Source organism: Carassius auratus, unplaced genomic scaffold, assembly GCF_003368295.1.
Source record: "Carassius auratus strain Wakin unplaced genomic scaffold, ASM336829v1 scaf_tig00007763, whole genome shotgun sequence".
Taxonomy (NCBI): Eukaryota; Metazoa; Chordata; class Actinopteri; order Cypriniformes; family Cyprinidae; genus Carassius; species Carassius auratus.
In genome coordinates, this window is record NW_020523877.1 from 388,966 (window position 1) to 412,347 (window position 23,382).

Consider the following 23,382-nt stretch of genomic DNA (forward strand, 5'->3'; position numbering starts at 1 on the left):
AAAACGTATTCTTAAAATACACATTTCTGTTTTAATAAATGGTCATATTAAATCATAGCATAACACATAATTAGGTACAAAAATAATCAGTGATGCATGCGACCCTTTTGGTCTCAGTGTAGCTCCCTGCTTTACCATGTTATGCAAGACTGAGCAATCGCTGCGATGTTCAGCCTGACAGAGAAATCTCACAAGCACATATAAACACTCATTTTCATGTGTATAATATATTCTTCTAATTGTTTTGTGCCGTTTCGCTGCAGTGTTTTAATGTGAAAGGCTGTAAATTCTCTGTGGACTTCAAGTGTTCAGAGAAATACATCGCCAGCTCGCGAGCAGTTGGCTGCCACGAATATATCATGTTATTACTTTAAACAGTTCAGAAACATCTGAATTTAGCTCTTGGTGTCTTCTAACGTGTGGATTGCGTGCAATCGCCTTTTTAAAAGGTCTTAAATAAGAATGAATTCGCTCGTTGTGAGCTCCGAGTAGACAGTCTGAGCTGAGCAGCAGCGATTGTTCTCTCATCTTTCTGACTGCTCTCTGCCCAGAAATAAATTATTAATGAGCCCTAACCCCTGTACTAATCAGATATGTTGGTTTAGCTTGTCAGTTTGAAGGGAATTTGTATTTTTAACCGGTTTAAAAGTGAAACGAAACCCGACTCCTCCCCTAAATCTCATTGCAACTGTAGGGGCACAATTTTTCTCAGACAATGTAAGTCTATGGGTAATGAATTTTTACATTTAAAAATTAATTTAAAAAAAAACTTTAAGTCTGATCACTCAAAGATATGACAAAGATATAGCAACCACCACCCCTCTATCCCGCAGGTGTCTGCCGAGTTTGGGGCTTGTGGCTTTAAAGCCCTAGGAGGAGTAGCGTTTAGAATTTTTTTCTCAGAAGAATAATAATAAAGAAAATAAAAATAAAAATAAGTTTAAATAGCATAACAGTAGAAGAAGTTTAAATAGCATAACAGTATGTTGGCTTGGCAACAACAATAATGAGTCATGTGGATCTCACTTTTTCTGTGTGTTTGGACACTTAACCTGTTTAGGATGAGAATAATTAATGGACTCAAGTGGAGTAATTAACCAAAAACACTAAAAACCTATAACAATAAAGATAAATAAAAGAACAAAGATTAACACTTTAGTTATGACAAATATTAGGCATTTCATTATTAGTATTTAACATTTAATAGATTACACTTTCTTTAAAAAAGAAAAGCTATTGTTTGTAAAAGTTGTCTCTGCACATGTTCGTGTTTGTTGTTCTTTCACACTGTTTAGAACAGCAGTGTGTGATGACGTCAGAGTGATGATTCAAAACAGAGAATCATTTTGATTCAATAACTCGATAGATTTGAACAGCTCCGTTTCTCCATCACTACTCCCCAGTGACTGGATTGTGGTTTGGATGAACCGATTCACTATATAGGGAGCGAAATGAGACGCACCATTTCTGTCACTAATGTGTGCATGCGCTTTATTTACACAAAATAACATTCATTAATGTTATGTAAATTTTTACAACGCTACATTAAATAATAATTAACTTTACATCGCTTTTAAAAACTATACAGTATACTGAACTGTAATACTAATTAAAACACTAACATTTTAAAACCACAAACCTCTCTTCAGCCGAAACTGACGGAGAAGCGCGGCGCAGCCTTATGACGTCACCTCACCAGATCAAAATAAAAGTCCTGTTCAGTACGGATGGCTGACGCGAAACAGACGTTCCGAAGCTTTGCGAGATTCCGAAGCGCAGATGTTTCGAAACACTGATCCGAAGCGTGATTCAAAACGCCCATGTCACGTGACTACGGTTAAACGAAAGGCTTGTTCGACTTCATGCAGTTTTGCGCAAACCGATCGTCGGCTGACTTGAAGCAGTGCATGCCGGTTAGAAATTTTGTCCGACTTGATACAGCGCTGACGCCACGTGACTGTGACGTGTGCCGTCAAAGTACCACGAGAGCGATTCGAGAGTAGCCGGAGAACTCAGCCAGCGCAGCTTCTAGGTGTGTTCGACATCGGCTGCGGCTGGATGCAACCGATCGGCGAGAGTAGCCGCGTGCAGGTGGGGAGGAGCTGAAAACGGAGATATGAAGCCGGACACGTTGTGGCTCCCGTAGTTTGCTGCAATTACGTCAGTCATGGCAGATCACGTGGTGATAGCTTACTTGATCGCGTTTAAATGTGTGTATAAGTGGTGTTTTGAAAAAAGAAAAAAAGAAAAAGAAAAAAAAAGTGGTGTTTTGGAAGGGTGCCTTCCAAAACAAGATACCATATTGGATATATACTTTATCAGTATGACATGGGTGTTTCTGCTAATACAAAATGATAAAAAGTAACCTATAAAAAAATTCCCTGGTGGGTATGTGTTTTTTAAGAAGGTTTCAGCAACAAGATTCACAGTGCCCTCCTGCTGAGCTTTTTAACATTTTAAACATAACACCACTGATTTTCATATACAGAAAAGCACAATTCTGTTGGATTTATATTGTGATTTAGACCAACTATTTGAAAGTGAACAGAATGTTGTCAAGTTGTTAAGTTGAAGTTACAGCAAGTTGTTAGCAGTTTGCTAACCACATGCAGGTGAAGTATAAACACAGCTAAATAAACTAGAGAATATGAAGAAACCAAACAAATGGAGGAACATAATGTATTATGTATCATTTGTATAGGAGCATACATTTATGACCACAATAGATTGTAAGCTTTTTAGATTAACATTTTAGTTCTTAAAAATGCTCATTTGAATAGGTTATGCTGCTGAATACTGTAAAAGGTCTGTATAAAAAAGAAAGTCATGCAAAATAAACATACACAAACTTTATATTAACAATAAAGTAAATACAGTAAAACAATATTTAATAAATATGATTTATAAGATGAAGACGACATAAAAACGTATTGAACTGTTTTAAAAGTCCATATGAGAATTTCTGAAACTGAAGCCGACTCGCAATAAACTTGAAACGCACGTCATCGGTGTCATCAGTGAATCCAGCCAATCGTGGATCAGTTGTGTCGTCATCAGAACCTGTGCAGCCGCTCTTCAGAAGCTGCGCTGGCTGAGTTCTCCGGCTACTCTCGAATCGCTCTCGTGGTACTTTGACGGCACACGTCACAGTCACGTGGCGTCAGCGCTGTATCAAGTCGGACAAAATTTCTAACCGGCATGCACTGCTTCAGGTCAGCCGACGATCGGTTTGCGCAAAACTGCATGAAGTCGAACAAGCCTTCTGAAGAGCGGCTGCACAGGTTCTGATGACGACACAACTGATCCACGATTGGCTGGATTCACTGATGACACCGATGACGTGCGTTTCAAGTTTATTGCTAGTCGACTTCAGTTTCAGAAATTCTCATATGGACTTTTAAAACAGTTCAATACGTTTTTATGTCGTCTTCATCTTATAAATCATATGTATTAAATATTGTTTTACTGTATTTACTTTATTGTTAATATAAAGTTTGTGTATGTTTATTTTGCATGACTTTCTTTTTTATACAGACCTTTTACAGTATTCAGCAGCATAACCTATTCAAATGAGCATTTTTAAGAACTAAAATGTTAATCTAAAAAGCATACAATCTAATGTGGTCATAAATGTATGCTCCTATACAAATGATACATAATACATTATGTTCCTCCATTTGTTTGGTTTCTTCATATTCTCTAGTTTATTTTGCTGTGTTTATACTTCACCTGCATGTGGTTAGCAAACTGCTAACAACTTGCTGTAACTTCAACTTAACAACTTGACAACATTCTGTTCACTTTCAAATAGTTGGTCTAAATCACAATATAAATCCAACAGAATTGTGCTTTTCTGTATATGAAAATCAGTGGTGTTATGTTTAAAATGTTAAAAAGCTCAGCAGGAGGGCACTGTAAATCTTGTTGCTGAAACCTTCTTAAAAAACACATACCCACCAGGGAATTTTTTTATAGGTTACTTTTATCATTTTGTATAAGCAGAAACACCCATGTCATACTGATAAAGTATATATCCAATATGGTATCTTGTTTTGGAAGGCACCATTCCAAAACACCACTTTTTTTTTTCTTTTTCTTTTTCCAAAACACCACTTATACACACATTTAAACGTGATCAAGTAAGCAATCGCCACGTGATCTGCCATGACTGACGTAATTGCAGCAAACTACGGGAGCCACAACGTGTCCGGCTTCATATCTCCGTTTGCAGCTCCTCCCCACCTGCACGCGGCTACTCTCGCCGATCGGTTGCATCCAGCCGCAGTGGATGTCGAACACACCTGAAGCCTCGAAGTGTTTCACCAGTGTTTCGGCAGGTGGCCGAATCAGCGTTTGATTGACACGGTCGGGTACAGACCACACAATCACAGATCTGTATAAAAGTGAAGTCAACGCATCTTGACCTCGTGGGTTTCTGTGAGAGGAGTTGGATTTTGAGATATTTGGTGATATAGTGACATTTATAGTGTGATTTGTTTAGTTATATTTAGGCTTACATTTAAATTTACACATTGACTACAGAAAGACAGAATATACATTTAGTGACACATTAATATATATATATATATAGATAGATTAATAGATAGATACATAGATATATTAATATAGATAGATTATAATAGATAGATCAATAAAAATGGAGGGTCCCCAGAAGAGATGCCGTTCATCTGTGGTGTGGCAGCATTTCCATTTGGAAACCCCAGATAAAGTGAGATGTATGTATTATGATCGGCAGCTAGCCTACTGCAACAATACATCATCCACGATGAGCCATTTGAGGAGCATTATCCAGCCATTGTGCAGGGTGCAGACGATGGTAGCATTGCCCCTGTACTGAAGCCTGCTACTGATACTGCTGGGCCATCTAAGCAAGGTATTCATTGTTTGAAATATAATTATAACTGAAATATAATAACAAACTGTTGGGACACTGTTTAGAAAGTCCATAACCCTGTGTCAACCTAAGCCCTACAACCATGTTAAATCATGTTAAAAACAGCTTCAATGTGAATATAATATAATATGTTGTCAATATAATATACTATTGTGTCAACATACATTTTATAGGTCTACATATGAGTACCCAATCTACAGCCAGTGAAGACATCATTTTGGTTTTCCTAATTGTTGTAGTTCTACAGTCCATTTGATTTCTCTCTGCACACTGAGCATAAACATTCATAACATAACTTTGTTTATGAAGGTTTACACATAATGAACCAGTAGGCTACAGTTTCAGTCTATGTTACGTTATGTAATCTGATTCATATGATATATACTTCATATATGCCGTCAGTTTAGGATTGGTTACTAATGGCGGTTTTCATTTTTATTCAGAGCCACAAATGTCAACATCAGGCCCATCATCATCATCACCACCATCAACACGATTAGAAACACAGGACAGTTTATGGGAACTTTTTGATAATCGTATCCATGAAACCCAGATGATGCACAATGCTACAGCTGATGCCACACTGGAAGTGAAACCATACCTCCATGATGCGTTTTTGCCCAGAACTCCTGATCCCCTAATTCACTGGAAAGAAGAGAGCAGTAATCTTACCTCATTTGTATGTCCTTGCTAAAAAATATCTTTGCATGCCAGCAACAAGTGTCCCTTGTGAGGGGATTATTTCAAAGGCTGGAGAAATTATCTGTAAAAAACTAAAAATAAAGAAGTAGGCCTATTATATAGGAACACCATATAGGAACACCATTACATAATATACACTCACCTAAAGGATTATTAGGAACACCATACTAATACTGTGTTTGACCCCCTTTCGCCTTCAGAACTGCCTTAATTCTACGTGGCACTGATTCAACAAGGTGCTGAAAGCATTCTTTAGAAATGTTGGCCCATATTGATAGAGAAAGATGCTCTATTGGGTTGAGATCTGGTGACTGTGGGGGCCATTTTAGTACAGTATACTCATTGTCATGTTCAAGAAACCAATGACATGGTGCATTATCCTGCTGGAAGTAGCCATCGGAGGATGGGTATATGGTGGTCATAAAGGGATGGACATGGTCAGAAACAATGCTCAGGTAGGCTGTGACATTTAAACGATGCACAATTGGCACTAAGGGGCCTAAAGTGTACCAAGAAAACATCTCCCACACCACCACCAGCATTCACAGTGGTAACAAGGCATGATGGATCCATGTTCTCATTCTGTTTATGCCAAATTCTGACTCTACCATCTGAATGTCTCAACAGAAATCATCAGAGACTCATCAGACAAGGCAACATTTTTCCAGTCTTCAACTGTAACTGTAATTGTAGCCTCTTTTTCCTATTTGTAGTGGAGATGAGTGGTACCCGGTGGGGTCTTCTGCTGTTGTAGCCCATCTGCCTCAAGGTTGTGCGTGTTGTGGCTTCACAAATGCTTTGCTGCATACCTTGGTTGTAACGAGTGGTTATTTCAGTCAAAGTTGCTCTTCTATCAGCTTGAATCAGTCGGCCCATTCTCCTCTGACCTCTAGCATCAACAAGGCATTTTCGCCCACAGGACTGCGCATACTGGATGTTTTTCCCTTTTCACACCATTCTTTGTAAACCCTAGAAATGGTTGTGCATGAAAATCCCAGTAACTGAGCAGATTGTGAAATACTCAGACCGGCCCGTCTGGCACCAACAACCATGCCACGCTCAAAATAGCTTGAATCACCTTTCTTTCCCATTCTGACATTCAGTTTAGAGTTCAGGAGATTGTATTGACCAGGACCACACCCCTAAATGCTCTGAATCAACTGCCATGTGATTGGTTGATTAGATAATTGCATCAATGAGAAATTGAACAGGTGTTCCTAATAATCCTTTAGGCGAGTGTATAACACAATTCATCTGTTTAATAGTAAAATTTGCATATCTAATTTTAATCAAAAAATGTCATGAATTATTTTTATCGTTACAGGATAATTACAAGGAATCCGACTTGGGTTGAGTCAACTTGCATTTCGACAGAGAGAAGTGGGGCAGAAGATATTTTCTTTTGATGTAGTCACAAGAGCCATGTTTCTTTTTTATTGACAAAAAAGAATGGCAAGACCTGAGGAAGCATCAAAAAGGAAAATGCTTTCAAGGATTACAGTGGACAAACGTGATTGCCAGAGGAATTAGATCAATTCACCCATACTGCAGTTTTGGTTTCAAACACTGAAAACCCTGCAGTCACTAAAACCACACCACTATTCAAATGTAATGGCTACTGTCGGTTTGAGAATTGCCCCATTAATGATGAATGCTTCTGTGGAAGTCAAAGATGAGGTCACCCTGAAGGCAGCCGTGGTATTCACAGGAGGAGATATGTGCCACAGTACAACTGAGCTAAAAAGGAGGCCAGTGCGTGCAAATTCATGCATATCCATTGGAGAAACTCTGGAAACCAAACTACCCAGAAGTATCTATTTGGATTCCATGCAAAAACTCCCTGAGATGGTGATGCAGTCTGGGTGCAGAGATGAAGCTCCAACAAAAGAGGTTCTGAAAACCATTGCACAGAGCCAAATACAACTAAAAAGGCCTCATTCAAATGAACTTCTAAGTCTCCAAAAGCTAATTGATGAAAAGTAGGGATCAGACAATGAAGTTCTGCAGAGGGTCATGATGCACCCAAAAGGCATTATGCTGTGGTCAAAGAAAACACTGTCAGTGTTTTCCCAAAGGAATCTGACAGCAACTGGAAGTATACTCCGAAAAGAAAGCTCTACAAGTCCACCAAGGCTCCCTTGTACTTCAAACTTGTATTTCTTTTGTATTCTGCAAACTGGGTCTGGACGATCTTCTGCAGAAGTACTTTGAAGTAATCACTGGCCAATACCAGGCAGAAAAGTTTGATCTTCCAATCCTGCATAGGTGCCTGAGCCACATCATGAAAAATGCAAAGGATCTGTGCAAAAAACAGTAGGTATATATTTTTTTTAAAGGAGAATAGTTTATAATGCATCCTGTTTTTCTTTCTTTCTTTTTTTCTTGCTATCATGTTAGTATGCAAAAACAAGAATGAAATGCACACATTTGGGCTTCTTGCATGTTTATCAGCTCTGAAGCAGATGGATGAGGTGCTTCTCAGTGCCACAGTCATGTTTTGTAGTCCCTGCAGTGGAGACATTGTGGCAATGCATTACAACAACCTACTAGTGCTTATGCAACAAGTGGCTTACACTGGATGTTGATGAACAAAACATTACTGCTGAAGACTACAAGGTAATTAAGACAGTGTGACTTCTATTCATGTTGAATGTTGACAGCACACAGTCACGCAGCATGGTCTTGTGTTGTAATCTCTGACTTGACCTGCTGTGGACCTTTTGCATTGCATTCGCAACCATGCGTGTTTTACATCATGTATCTGAAGACAAGACATGGCAGTTAAATACTTTTAAATTTACTTTTATTCAGGACGAGCAGTACCTTTTGCTTAATGCCTCTAGAGAGTAGCTGACCCACAATATGATGCATAATTATTAATGAATTCTCTTTTTTTACATTAGTATAATTAACACAATTTAGTATATGGGCATACATTTTGAATGTCTAACTAGACAACGTAGTGTGCTAGTACATAAACATGAATGTTTAGTTGGTTACAATGAAAAACATTTCTTTCCAGAATGATGTAGGAACCACAGCTCTCAAGAGCCACTCCCAACAGATAATAGAGAGAGCACCTCTTGACTTTGATGGTGAAGAAAACAATTATGATGCACCAACATTCATTGTGAAATTGGCAAAGTACTTCCTCCCACATGTCTGGTATGATGCTGGGTAGGTTTTCTAAAATAAGTGTAACAAGCATGTGGTCAGAATTTTCCTGCTCTGGCAGGGTCTAATTTTGGACATGATTCCTATAACACGAATACGATACATGGGACAAATAAATTATTGTCTGAACTAATTCAAGCAAGCAGATTTGATCACACACATACCAAACATAATTACAAATCGTTAAGCTATGCCATAGTTATAAAAAAAAAACAGACACAATAAGTGATTATAACATGATAGTCAAATGTGTGGGTTACACATAAATGAATATGGAGTGAAGCAATGGACTGATTCATTTATAAGTCTTATTGAGTTTATTCTGGTCCATATATCTGTACAAAAGAAGTTTCTTTGCCGTTCTCTGACAAAGGACTTTTCTGTGAAGATAGAGGTTTAAAGCCCTTCCCCCCCTTAGGAATTTCAGTCTGGTTCTGCTGGGTGGGGGGGGAGTCAATGGAAGTGTTTAACTCATGGGTTTCCATGTGATGTCCAGCGTTGCATTTCCATTACGAACAACACATTTGGCACCAAATTTCTCTTCTTTGAATTTAAATTGTAAATAATTGTTCTAGTGGTGTTAATGTTGAAAGCTGTTGTGTGCACAAGTTGGTTGGTCATCTTGCTTGGTTCTTGTGGCACTAGTACTGATTTATGACTTCCTGAGGAATTCGGCTCTCGTGTTTCAAACATCGCTTTGATAGACTCTTTAATTTGTCTGGTTCGACTCATTTCTGTTACATAAGTTATTATGATGATAAAAATATAAAAAAATTTACACACACACACACACACACTCTCTCTCACACACACACACACACACACACACACTTGTTCCTCTCTGTTGTTGATGATGATCAGATCTGCTGCTCTCTCTCTACAGTATCTTCTGCTCTCAGTCCAGCTCTTCTTCTCAGAGGAAAAGAAGTAAAGACTGGATTGATGACACTTCCATCCATCTATAAACACAGATAAGCAGAGGTGGGTAGAGTACCCAAAAACTGTACTCAAGTAAAAGTAAAAGTACTAGTCTTGAATAGTTACTTGAGTAAGAGTAAAAGAGTATCTGATCAAAAAATCTACTCAAGTAGTTAGTTACTAGTTACTTTGGGTCATATATACGGAGCCTTTTTTTTATATAGATATATAGATAAATGTATGTAATGTATGTGTGCGTGTGTAAATGTATATATTTCATCAGCCTTTACTCCAATTTATGAAATTTATTATAAAACCCTGCCTGTTTACTTGAGTAACAGATATAGGTGTCATGCCATAACATTTTTAATACGACTGACTTTATATTAAATGTGAATTTAACATTGAAAGTTAATGTGATATAAAAATTCCTACTAATCTTTCATTGTTCAGAAAGAGAGCAAATAACATTTACATTATTAAAGATCATTTTCACTGACAGTCTAGATTTCAATCACTCTCAGAAACTCCCATTAAAATCACTGAAACTGTTAACACTGTGAAATCAATATCTTAATTATAGATTCATACACACATCTGCACTTTGTTGTTTCTGACGAGAGAATTCGTCAGAAAGAGGTATTCAGTCATTGAGCGAGTGAAGAAAGCACCTGTATTTCAGCGATGACTCATCTGAACGCCTCTGATTGGCCATTGCATTCAAAAGCTCAACAGAATCGTGTGTGATTGGTTATAATGCGCAGCGCTGTAAAAACGCATCTATCTCTGGCTCAGCGCCAGCAAGCGATCACAGATCTGAATTTAGCAGCTGATGATATGTCTCGCTGAACGTACTCGCACCGGTGTGATTGTATTAAAATTAATAAAATCTTAATCGGCTATTCTTTGTCTTTTGGAAGCTGCATTCAACCTGTTATAAGCCACACACGTACAACAAACTACTGTCACAGTGGTATCGTGTACTGTAATCGAATGTAGCCCAAGTTATTACCTGTCAAACCGTAGACAGCACACGCGGTGTTCATCTAATAAATATCTTCATCGCAAGCAAATAGCCTTTGCAGATTTGCTTTCAATTCAGTGCAGTTCCATAGCCCCGTTTTCAACGCTGCTGATGTTCTTAAACGTTACAACTCTGAGTGAACCGCTTCAGACGCTCAGCGCGTGCGACAGGGAACTGAACGACTCATTCAAACTGATTCATGAACCTATTCACTCGTTTGCCAATGGGCTAGTTGCATATCTCCGCCATCTTGGATTTCCGGTCTTGCGAGTGTGTGCGTAGATATTTCCGGTTGTGCTTAAAGTCAATGCAGAGAACCGGAGAAGTCTAAATATTACCTTCTATATGTTTACAGGATTTATAATATCACTTCATATGCAAATAAGATATACACTGCTATTATCACTATACTATAAATGTTAACTGAGCCAGTGGATGTGAAACGTGTGTATGTTTGGGTCTGGTGAATTAATTAAGAGGTTTCTGTCCTCCCTGAGCTCGCCTTAGGACACCTGCGTTACCGTTTGACAGGTGTACCGCCCCAGTAAAACTCCCCACCTGCCACTGTCCCCGGGGCAGGTCGCTACTGTTCACAAGATGAAAGCTGAACTCGTGGTGAGTATACACAGCTATATAATGTATTTTTATCTTACCAAATATGTAAATGTACAAATTACTTATTTCTCAAAATGTTTGCATTATTATTATTATTTTTCATATTAAATATTTACCTCGTGAGACGTGGGCTGCGATTTATCTTCAGAAGTATCCATTTCTCAATTGTACACAAGTCTGTTTCATCGTTATTTTCACAACATATTTTATTATTTTACACGACTAATTTTAATATCTGTTTACTCTGATAATTAAAACAAAAGAATAACAATATACATGGCTGCTCATAGACAGATAATGATTTATGCTGCAGATCTTTCACAAAACAAATAAACAGATAAAAACACATGAATGCAAACAGCGACCTTTTATTTAAGGCCAACCTACCATAATTATATTATGCTTAATTGTACAGTTATAAATTATGTTATCAAATAAAGTTAATAAAAAATGCTTTATCAGAAATCTCTGTGCGTCTTGTTTGACAGTCAGAAACATTTATCTTACATAACAGTCAGAACAAAACCTGCTCTTCAAAATGAAAAGTATTGCATATTTGAGAGGTTTGTGTTTGAAAAAAGAAATCCCTGTGGACCTGACCTGACGCTGATCCGCATCATCAACAGAAGAATAAAGCAATCTCCGCGTTGTATCTTGATGAATTTCCACACAGAGGTAAGCAAAATGTAGGGAGGATGTTTCCCCATGTTTTTGATATATCACTATCGGCTGTTAAATTTGAAAATCATTAATTATATACATTTAGCCAAGTTTCGTATGTAAGTTTCCCTTACAGTCAATGCGAGCTTCGCAGGACCGGAAGTAAGTACACACACACTCGCGTCGCTGAAGCTCACCGGCGCCATCTTGTGCACGAGTCCATTGGTTTGATCAAGCCTTTGAACAAAATTGACTCAAAAGAATGAATAATTCGCGAATTAGCATCACTCATTGTCCAGAGAAAAGCGTTTGGAATAAACTGAAGCATTTATAACATTTATTGCATTAAGATAAAGTAACGATAGGACCGTGGCCCACAGTAACGAAGTAAAAGTACAGATTTTTTACAAAAAATTTACTCAAGTAAATGTAACGAAGTAAATGTAACTCGTTACTAACCACCTCTGCAGATAAGCCAGTGACATTTAAACACAATGTAGGCTTCATATTGAGAGATGTGCATTGTGCACAAGTAGCACTACAAATAAAGTTAAAATATACATTTTATATCAGTAAGTCTAGAGCGATATATGCATAAATATGTCAATAGATTTAAACTATTCTTAATATGAAATAAATATATTTTAATATTTTTTTTTTTACTAAATTTTAATCTAAACCTAATTAAAAAGGTTATTTATATTACTTGTACAGGTAGTGTATATTTTATTATAGCTGTTTATAGTATTATTTATAATTTTTGTACAATAACTGACAGTATACTGTATTGTGTGTCCATGTGTGGTCTTTTAACTTTTCTTTTTGAGTGCTTTTAATCTACTGCAAGATCTCTTTACAGCTTATCTCTTAATTTCACTGTATCTGTAGACTCTGTTTATGTTGTATACTGTAACAGACAATGACTTTCAGAAGGAAACCTGTTTCTCAGATGAAAGTTTCTGTAACAGTGTTTTAAACTGATCTCATTAGTGCTTTCTAGACACTGAAGTACTCTGTGTATTTGACAGGTTTGTGAGGCCAAAGATTAATTATCACAAAAGATAATGTTTTTTCCCTAAATTATCATTAATCATTATAAACATAAAGAGCTAAAGAAATGTCAATTACAAGCATAAGCTACACAACAGATCCAGGACAGTCCACTTTAAAGCCTGCTTTAGATCAAATTACTAGTTAGACTGAAGAAACTAACCCGCAAACTTCTTCTGAAGATCATTTCTTTCTGATTTCAACTGGTCTCTCTCTTCTGTGAGGTTGGTGATCTTAGTCAGCAGCTGTTGTCTCTCTTCTGTGAGGCTCATATTGTTGGATAGTAGCGGTTGTCTCTCTTGAGTGTAGTTTGTGCTCTTTGTATAGATGTGGACACACAACACTATGACTGCAGTCATCAGAAGAACACACATCAGCCCCAAACACACACCAGCTGCTCTGGAGATCGTCACACCATCACTTCCTGAAGAGGATAGATATGATGTTAGTCTCTTCACTTCCTCATATCATACGACTCACATCTTCTGAAACATGTGAACTGTAGACTAACTTTTACGCTTGTCAGACGTTTATTAGTGTGGTTTTTGTGTTTTGTGAGTAAATGCAGAGGAACAGCTCACTCAAAAATGGTTTCCTGATTATTTACTCATCCGAGTTTCACTGTATGTCCTGTATTTTATAAATTTTTGGTTTTGGAGGAAAACGTGAACAGGTCTCAAAATAAACCTTTTCTAATGGTCAAAAATCCATATTTAGGAAGCTTTAAATTAATCCACATGACCCTGGTTGACAAATAAGTGTCTTCTCTAGCAAAACTATCAGTCACTTTAACGCGGATACGTCCTACAGTCTCAGGATAATTAACTAAATCATTTAAAAGGTTCCTACAGACTCAAGAGAAAGGCCTAAGCCAAACATTTCTTAAACAGTGCTACGCTGGTTATTATGGTTACACTACATACATCAAATGGTCTGCTTACTTATGAAAAAGTGTTCTTTAAGCCTCTGGAGTCGATTAACGCGGATACGCATTATGAGTCATTTTCTTCTGATAAACCCGAAAGACTTAAATTACACTTTCAGTTTTAACCGTACAGATAAGAGCAATACATCAATCGAATCTGTAAAGGGTCTATTTTTTTTTGGATACAGACATAATAACAACAGAACTTTGTGCATTTATAAAATAAAGATAACAAACGAGGTGTGCTTGTCTGCAGCCTTTGCATGCGCAGATCTTCATTTACAAACACGTCATTAAAATGAACTGTAACTCGGTGAATACTCAACGAAGAGACATGAGAGAGATATCTATAGAAAGCTTGACATGTCTACTTTCTAAACTAAACAGAAAACAAATATTCTGTGATAAAGTAATCCATATGAAAACAACGCGATGTCGGATGTCCACCATCAACAAATGGAGCATGCAAAGACTGCATGTCAGATCATACTGGAGGACCTGGAAGAGAGAGAATAATCAGAAAATGTCCTTTAATCTCAGTTACCTGTGTGTCGAGGTGTTCGGGGTTCTTCTGTGTTGAAGTCTTCTGTGTGTCGAGGTGTTCGGGGTTCTTCTGTGTTGAAGTCTTCTGTCTCTTTCTTCCCAGCCGGCACATGACCGACCTTCAACGTTGAAATATGGTTGAAATAAGGTCAGTTGTGGTTTCAACGTTGAAACAACGTTGATTCAACGTTTAAAGCTGAATGGTTGAAAAACATCCAGCACATGACCAACTTTCAATGTTGAAATATGGTTGAAATAAGGTCAGTTGTGGTTTCAACGTTGAAACAACGTTGATTCAACGTTTAAAGATGAACTGTTGAAAAACTTCCAGCACATGACCAACTTTCAACATTGAAATATGGTTGAAATAAGGTCAGTTGTTTTAATGAAACAACGTTAAAAATGTTTAATGCTAAATGGTAGAAAAAGGTTAACAAGCTTTTAAATTATTTATATTAAATTATTTAAATTAATTATTATTTTAATAGCATTTAAAAATATTTTAGTCATGATACCTATTCTAAAATCTAAAGGTATATGTTAAATATTATCATCATTAACAACAATAAAACTATACATTCCGCTGCTTTATCACACTGAAGCAACTCCCATTGGTAGTTTTATTTTATTACTTCTATCGTGATTGGTTAATCTGGCTGTCATTCAGGAAACTGGACAATGAATCGGTTCGCGCTTTTCTACATTTAAAAATATGACCATTGTTGTCGTCTTTCTGTGAGTGAGGCGGCTAACTGCTGCTCGTTATAACTGACAGCTCGGTCGGTCCCGAATTATTTCATATTTGCCTGTACATTTTTTATTTATTTTGAGCGAATTTGAGTCGTGACCTGTCAATGGAGAACAAAAACTGTGAACACAAGAAAGGTCAGGTGTTCTGCGAGGTCCTGAAAACATCCTGTCAAAATGAGGTAAGAAAATCGCTAACTTTCTCTTTATTATCTTTGGAAATAGTAAAGTATTACCAGAGTTTACAAATGGGTAGTTTAAAGGACATGTAACCTGCAGATAAATAAATACCCGTGTGTCTATTTTTGCATTGCTTTATCACAGCTGATCAAGTTAGATGCTCACCTAATGTGTTACTGGTGAGTTATGTGTTAATGTCTGTCTTTTAGAGATTTTCCCATATTTTCCTGATATGAATCCCATGCATTAGGTGTGTTATATATGTTTGTATTCTTATAATAGTTTCAAAGTGTTTTCTGCAACATATAAGTGCAAATGTCGGTATTTAAATAATATAATTTTAATGAATTAATGAAAATAAAAATAAAAAAGGATTGTTTAAAGCCATGGTTCTCAAAGTGTCAGGCCCCCTCTAGTTGTTATGCAGGTGAATCACTAAATTAAACTAATTAATGTTAATACTTTTTAACTTAATCTTTGAGTAAGTTTTTTTTTTTGCACATTTAAGTATGTTACAGTTAAAGTACAGTACAGTTTTGTAACTTTTGTTACATAATTACATTTAAAATTAAATTTTAATTTAAACTTTTTTTTTTCATTTACCTGTGTATGTAAGCACAGTTGTAGTGTTAATGTTCAAACTGTATTTACCATGGTAAAGTGTCTGACAATTAATTTTCTTATTAGAATAAAACTGCCTCATTTTTTTAACTGTAGACCTGTAGCTGAATAGTTTGGCCTACTACGCTGCTGAAATGTAATGTTGGTCATTATGGTGCAACTTAATATTTAATAACAAATATTTTCTGAAGTGGTACTTGGTATAAAAAGTTTGAGAACCAATGGTTTAAAGAAATGGTATAATATGAAATTCTGCTTTTTAAGAACTTTTCAGTAAACCATTTCTTCTTTCCCCTTGTAGAGTCATCGAGGATCCAGCTTGTTCTTGAAACATTGGTAAGAAATTGTTCTTCTGCTACATTGCACTGTCACTTCTGCTAGAGATGCTTTGACCTTTTGTGATAGGTTTTGATTGTGCTTAGTTTAATAAAAATGTACTGAATTTGATTTGACTTGTTTTACTACACTGTAATGTTAGTGTTCTGATTAAAACAGTGTAACTGGGGGCTCTGAAAACACTGCTTGTGAATAATTTGTTAATATTGTACATTTTCATCTGAATACATTAAATAAGTGTTTAATGAATAGTGTTGTCCACTTTGTTTCCAACCACACTGTTACTGAACTGTAAAGTGAAAATATTGTGTGATTTATTTTGCATTCAGTTTTCAGTTAAATATATTTCACAATATCAAAGTTATTGTCAAACATTGTGAACATACCTAAACAAACTGGTTAAATCTTATGTTCCTTCCAGAAGTTTGCCCTCTGCAAGTGAACGACGCCTTGTGGTGCCATCCCAAAGAAGTTCATAATCACTCTCAAGGACCTTTTCCTGGACTGTGTCCAGCTGGTGGAATCACCTCCCAATCTCAATCCGAACTGCTGAGTCTTTACTCATTTTCAAGAAACATCTTAAGACTCATCTTTTTCACCAGAACTTAACCAACTAATGCTAGCACTTTTCCGTCTTTTCTTGTCTTTTATACATAAAAAAAAAAAAAAAAAACCTGGCTATGCGTTCTGTACTTGACTAACTGAGACTTGTCATAGCACTTGTATACTGTTGTTGTTCGCTTGTACACCTGACTGCTTCGGTTCTTCTCATTTGTAAGTCGCTTTGGATAAAAGCGTCTGTTAAATGATTAAATGTAAATGTTTATACAGGACGGTACAGAAAGTGCACAAGTGGGAGAGAGTGGAGGGGACGGCGTCAGAAAGGACCTAGCGCTGGGACACTTTCAAGGATCACCCGAAGCACAACCACACTGTATACACGAGGCTGCTGATTCTAACATTTTAGAGTGCCCTGCGGTAGAAATCTCATTCTGCATTCCCCACGGTAAAGACGGCACAGTCCGGGGGGGTTCCCATTAGAAATCAACTGGTGGAAGGTTCCCTTCTCGAACTGTTCAACACATTTTCACTGCACAAATGTACACAACTCTTGTAATGAGACACATTACTGAAACATGTTTTTGACATAATCTGTAGGTTTCCACCAAAATAAAAGATCCACTGGTTTCAGTCATAAAGGTACAAGGGTTTGTCTTGTAAGTGCTGCAAAAAAATATGCATTTATGTGCCAAATTATTTCACAAAAACCTTTAAATATTATTGTATTTGGATTGTTCTACTACCTGTTTTTAGCATTACCTCCATGCATACTCTGCATAATAAAGTGTGGGATTATTTTCATCTGTTTTATACAGTATGTTTCCAAAATTAAACTGCTGTTTGACAATTTTGAGCATGTGGTAGTTTATTGAAGTTGTTTGTAAAGCCATTGCTGCCAGTCATTAGATTTTTAGCCTTGCATGTACATTGTTGATCTAAATGCCAACTAGGATCTAGGTGTATTTACCCACGGTGCAAGGTACGACGGGGAAACAACGTCGTGTTATCAACGCTGATCAACCTTTCAAAATCAACACCTCATTCAGCTTTCATCCCAGGGCTGCAGCACGACCCTAATTCACCCGTAATGCAGGTAAGACGGTGAAACAGCGTCGCGATTTCAACGGTGAATCCACGTCGTGATTTCAACGTTGATCCAATTTGCAAAATCGAAAGGTTATTCAACGTTGATTCAACGTCGGGATTTCAACAGTGAATCAGCGTTGTGATTTCAACCATACATCAACGTCACGATTTCAACGGTGAATCAACGTCGTGATTTCAACGTTGATCCAATTTGCAAAATCGAAAGGTTTTTCAACGTTGATTCAACCATGGTACCTGACGTTGTTTCAACGTTGAATCAACGTTGAAATGCCGGCTGGGTTATGTTTCATGTCTCTTACAGCCTCTGCACTGACGTAGATATCAACAATCCTTTCTATTCGGTCTTCTGAGTCCATTATTGAACCTTTATACATGCTATATGATTGGATTCTCGTGGCGTTGAATCTGTGATATCTGTTCTGACTTTACCTCGTACAACATCCACATATTCTTAGACATCATCCATGTTGTTTCTTCTTCTCTGCATATTTTCAGAGTTTTACCCTTTCTATATTTTCATTTCCACATTCAGACAGCTTCAGTTTAGTAAACTAACACTATTTTCTCTCTCTGTAGTGGACTGTGTTGTGTTCCTCATCTGTTTGTGTGACCAGTATGTATGCAGAAAGGAAGGGTTTTTACAGAAATACTTCAAGTTTTTATGTCAAAGGGAACTTCAACTCACTGCAGAAGGACACTGAAAATAAGTGTTTCAGCTATGTGGTTTGTGTTCATGTAAATGAGGTTGAAGCACATGCATTAATTTTACAGTAACAGATGATGAAGTGTGATACAAATAAGACTTTATTAACTACATAAACATTTAAACAAGTCTAACACATACACACACACACACACATGCATACAGTTGGCATTGGAAAAAAAAGTTAAAACTTAAGCAGTAAAAAGAAAAGAAACAAAGACATGAAGCTATGGTACAATTTGATATTCAGCAGATCTACAGCCTGAAGGAAACATCAGTTTCTTAGTTCTTAAACACCTTTGTTAAAGATGCATATGATACTTAATGTATCAATTAATAAGACTAAGTTTGATATTTGCGAGTCTTGCCTGTTTGATAAAGAGTACTGATGCACTTTGGGGCTCCAGTTGGTCTCTGCTGACGTGAATTGATGAGACCAGTTTGAATAAGAGGATTTGATGAGTAAATGGTCAAGGCCGAAGCCTGGCACAAGCTTAGGGAGGTTTTAAGGCTCTTATCTCAGCATCTTCCTGAAATTCCTGAATCTAGAAGAACCGCCTGATCTGGTGATCAGTGATCTATATAGGGGGATGATGTCACACCCTCAGGATTTGAAAGAGCCAATGAGGAATGGTACCTTTTGGAGGGAAGTTTTAAAACTCTTTGTCTCTAGTATGGTAGAAATTAGATTGGGCGGTTCAAGAGAAGAATCTTTAAGATTCTTATAAAACTAATGTGTTGCATAGGCATCAACATATAATATACACTCTCATTTAGATCATGAAAATACGAACTCATAGACACCAAACATCATATAGATGAGGTTATATCAACTAGTGATCCATCATAAGCATGTATAAAACATATACAATACACAAAACACAATATACAAGAACAGTAACAGCATACACACTGCCCTAAAGTATATGTGAATAAATTCAAAGAAAGGTTTACCTATGCATTAATTAGAGAAGAGTCCCTTTTATGTGCATTATGTGTCTGTTTTTAGAGACTTGAGTTAAGAGTGGCTTAGTCACATTTTTTGGGCGTCGTAAACCTAGTGTTATCAGATAATGTGCCTATGTTTGCTAGGGAACCAGAGGCCTGTTCCGTCCATTTTGAGGTGATAGATTCTTTTGGGGGGAAGGGTCCATTGACCCTTTGGTTAGATGAGGAGGCGTTAGATATTATTAGTTAAATATAACAAATAGTTTTGGTCTGATTGGTCCAAATGCTACATAATTCCCCCCTTTCGAACATTGTTGTCCGTCCAATAGACAACAGCAAGCAACGTCAAAGGTGCAGAGAAATTGGAAATGCTATTGAGATTCTGTATTTCAGAATTCAGACTGACCTAGTGAGATTGGCAGGAGAGCAGCAGGTGGTCGTTAGCCCTCTGTTTTGCTCGAACTTCACTGGAAATCTGATGTTTGCAGTGTCGCTTGGATCTTGTGGTAGCACCGACTTGAGCTTGCCTGAGTTGTGTTGATAGATGTTTTTGTTTTAGTCATGTGGGCCCGTTGATCCTCCAACATTCTCTGGCTGCTTCTGGGGTGCCAACTGGTTTTAATGAATGTTCCTCCATTGAAGGGGTCTGATGCTGTGTTGCATCAGGAAGGAAGTTTGTCCTTCCCAGTACTCCTCAGTTGAGTTTTGTTCAAAGAGCTATTTTGCTAGTGTCAGCAGCTCAGTGGATGCCTTTCTCCCAGCGGTTGGTCTGGAACCTGGGTCTGTTGTCTTGGTGTGAAGGCTCTATCCTCCACTGGCTAGCGGCTTTCTGCAGAAGGGCCTTGCATTATGGTGAAGCTTTGGATTCTGGGATGTGAAGTTCAGAATCAGTGGGGTCTTACACACAACTTTTAATGGAGGCCTTGTGGTTGTTAAAGGCCTTCTGTGTCAGGTCATGCAGTTGTTGAACAGGCATTATGTGCAGGCCATAATGCCTAAATGGTGACTTACAATAGGATGGAGGTTTTGGAGGAAAAGGCTTTTGAAGCCGGTGTCCTCCTCCATGCCAGGGTAATTGCAAGTTTAGAAGAAAGCTGGTCGAAGTCTGTGGTAGTAAGCAGGGGCATTTTCATGACTGTCCTGTTTGGTGTCTAGGGTAGTGATCAGTTCATGTTCAGTCTCTGGGTCTAAGAATTCCTGTATGATCACTTGTTTAAGCTGCTGGTGAGGCCACTCTTAGGATCAGTTCCTTTGATGTCCTTAGGGTCTCTATTGCTGAGCAAGGACTTGGATTCCACCTCGAGCTGGTTGCAGGTGGCATTCACAGGCATTGTTTCGGTTCGCCTGAATTCAGTTTTTATTCTGCCGCTGCAGGGGTTTTAAAGGAGACAAACCTGAAGTGTCCAGCAGAAGGCTTCGGTTCCCCCCTTCGCAGCTCTGTAGGGGGTGAAGGGGCTTGCACTGCTGGTGGTATGATGTTCACCAGGCTGTCTTTCACGTGAGTCCATGCGCAGTCGGCAGTTCAGTCCTGGTTGCATCTTTCTAAGGCCTCAGCTCTGGTGTCCCCCTCATTAAGTTCCACATACGCTGTTTTTAACAGTGACTTTGTGTGAAACAGTTCTCTTTCCAAGTCCTGTCTGGTGGCTTTTTCCAGCTGCACTTGGTGTCCAGCAGCTGTCAGAGCCTCCTGAAGACTGGTGATTTCCTTCTGTTGCTCCATTCTGTAAGGTTCTTTGCATCTGTTCTGTGCTTTCTCTTGTTGAGCATGTCACAGTCTCACCATTGCAGGTTGTTAGCTGCTTTGGGCTGAAGGATGTCCATCACAGTTCTCTGCTGGGTTTCCAGGTGGTCCTGTTGAGCTGACAGGGCTGGATGTCTGTAGAAATGTCTGTGACATACTGGCACACTTGTGGGAACACCAGAGATAGAGGGACAGGGGGCAAATACAAGTATGTAAAGAGGTGTAAAGCTATCTGTCTGGGGAAGGTATATAGCTGGTGAGGGGTTGGTAGTGGGGTACGTTTGCTGTGTTTTTGTGTTTGTGAACACATAGAGAGAGTTTGAGTAACTTTGTCGATGGGGCTGTAAGCAGGGGTCATCTAATGACCGGGTCATACATGTGGTCAAACTATTACTCAAAGCACTGATGGTTCACATGGTTTTGCCACTATGAAGGTATCAAATAAAACAAAACTGAAGAAAGAGACAGTGGGAAAATGAAAGGGCTTTCCTTATTTAGTTAAAGCTAGGAGATATGACTAAGCGGTTATCACTTGTTCAAAGGAATGTAGCATGGTCATGAAACATGGGGAGACTGTTAGCTGTGCTAGCAGGGACACATCGAATACCTCAAGGTAATAAACAGAAACAATAAGAAGTGTTTCTAGTTTGCTCAGGGGCCTGGTCTATGAATGGTAATAGAAGTGCTACATAATTCCCCCCTTTCGAACATTGTTGTCCGTCCAATAGACAACAGCAAGAAACGTCAAAGGTGCAGAGAAATTGGAAATGCTATTGAGATTCTGTATTTCAGAATTCAGACTGACCTAGTGAGATTGGCAGGAGAGCAGCAGGTGGTTGTTAGCCCTCTGTTTTGCTCGAACTTCACTGGTAATAGAAGGGACAAGAATTAGGCCACTAAAACCTGTACTCATTAAAGGGACAACAGTTGCTAGAATGGCTCTAAAATATACAGAGAGGGGAGATGGTGATGGTCAAATAACTAAAATAAGGAAAATGTAAAATTAAAATGTCCTAATAGCTTTAGGAAATTAAAAGGAATGATAAAAAAAGAATTGATTTAATTAAATCTCAGATTTAATTAGATTAAATTTAGCTGAATCTGTACCTTCAAGCTAAAAGTAAATAAATGAGATCGAATCACAGAGAGGTAGAATAAAGTCTAAATAAATCACAAATAGATTAACCCAGAAGAGTCTGCTCACACTTCAGGGGTCACATGTTGCTAGGAGGCCAATGCAAGCTCACATCACAGCCCAGGTGGAGCAGCGACTGATCTGTGCTGTCAGCATGCATAGGAAACTCACATGTGGTCAGATGAGGTGGACTCAGTCATGATGTCACATGCAACTTATTCACAAATCAAAACAGCACGTTCACTTCACAGGCAATGATGAATTCATAGTTATCTACACTAGAATAACACCATTAATTTGACATAAATGTTTCACATGAGCAGGTCACTATGAATACAATGATACGTAACATATAAAGCCTTAAATCAGTGAAATGAAGAGCATCGCTCAGATCACCTTTAACAGTGCTGAAAGTAGGGATTTTTTCCCTAAGATCCAACTGATTTATTCTGGTACCATTTATATGGCATGCTAATCCAAGATTTCTTTGTCAGAAAAGTCATACCTTCTACTAACACAGAAATGAAGGTTTCTTCGCTAAAATCAGGTTAGTTTCTTATCGAACGATTTAAACACTTTATAGCACTGAAAACTTTCTACTGCTTGTAGGAAGGCACATTCAAGCTATAATTTTATATGATTTTGATCAGAAACTGGTTCGGGCATGTATAAGAAGTTACGCATAAGATTGATTACTGGGTCTGCTTGCAAGCAATGTTTAAAATGATGCCACCATTCTAAATTACTGCTAGTACTACATAAAGTAGGAACACTATT

General features: G+C 37.9%; 1 protein-coding gene and 2 long non-coding RNA genes across 4 annotated transcripts in view; 2 read left to right on the forward strand and 1 right to left on the reverse strand.

Moving 5' to 3' along the window:
* LOC113071650 (CD209 antigen-like protein C) overlaps window positions 1-23,382 on the forward strand; it is a 291,989-nt gene that overhangs the window by 68,456 nt on the left and 200,151 nt on the right. The window lies entirely within an intron of this gene.
* On the forward strand, window positions 4,661-7,118 carry LOC113071663 (uncharacterized). Its single transcript, XR_003280200.1, has 3 exons — window positions 4,661-4,894; window positions 5,359-5,594; window positions 6,942-7,118. It is a non-coding gene; the product is annotated as an uncharacterized LOC113071663 (long non-coding RNA).
* LOC113071656 (uncharacterized) overlaps window positions 9,594-23,382 on the reverse strand; it is a 119,452-nt gene continuing 105,663 nt past the window's right edge. The window contains exons 2-4 of the long non-coding RNA XR_003280192.1: window positions 14,528-14,611; window positions 13,222-13,482; window positions 9,594-9,750 (exon numbers count right to left, since the gene is read on the reverse strand). This is a non-coding gene — a long non-coding RNA (uncharacterized LOC113071656). The remainder of the gene's footprint in view (window positions 9,751-13,221; window positions 13,483-14,527; window positions 14,612-23,382) is intronic.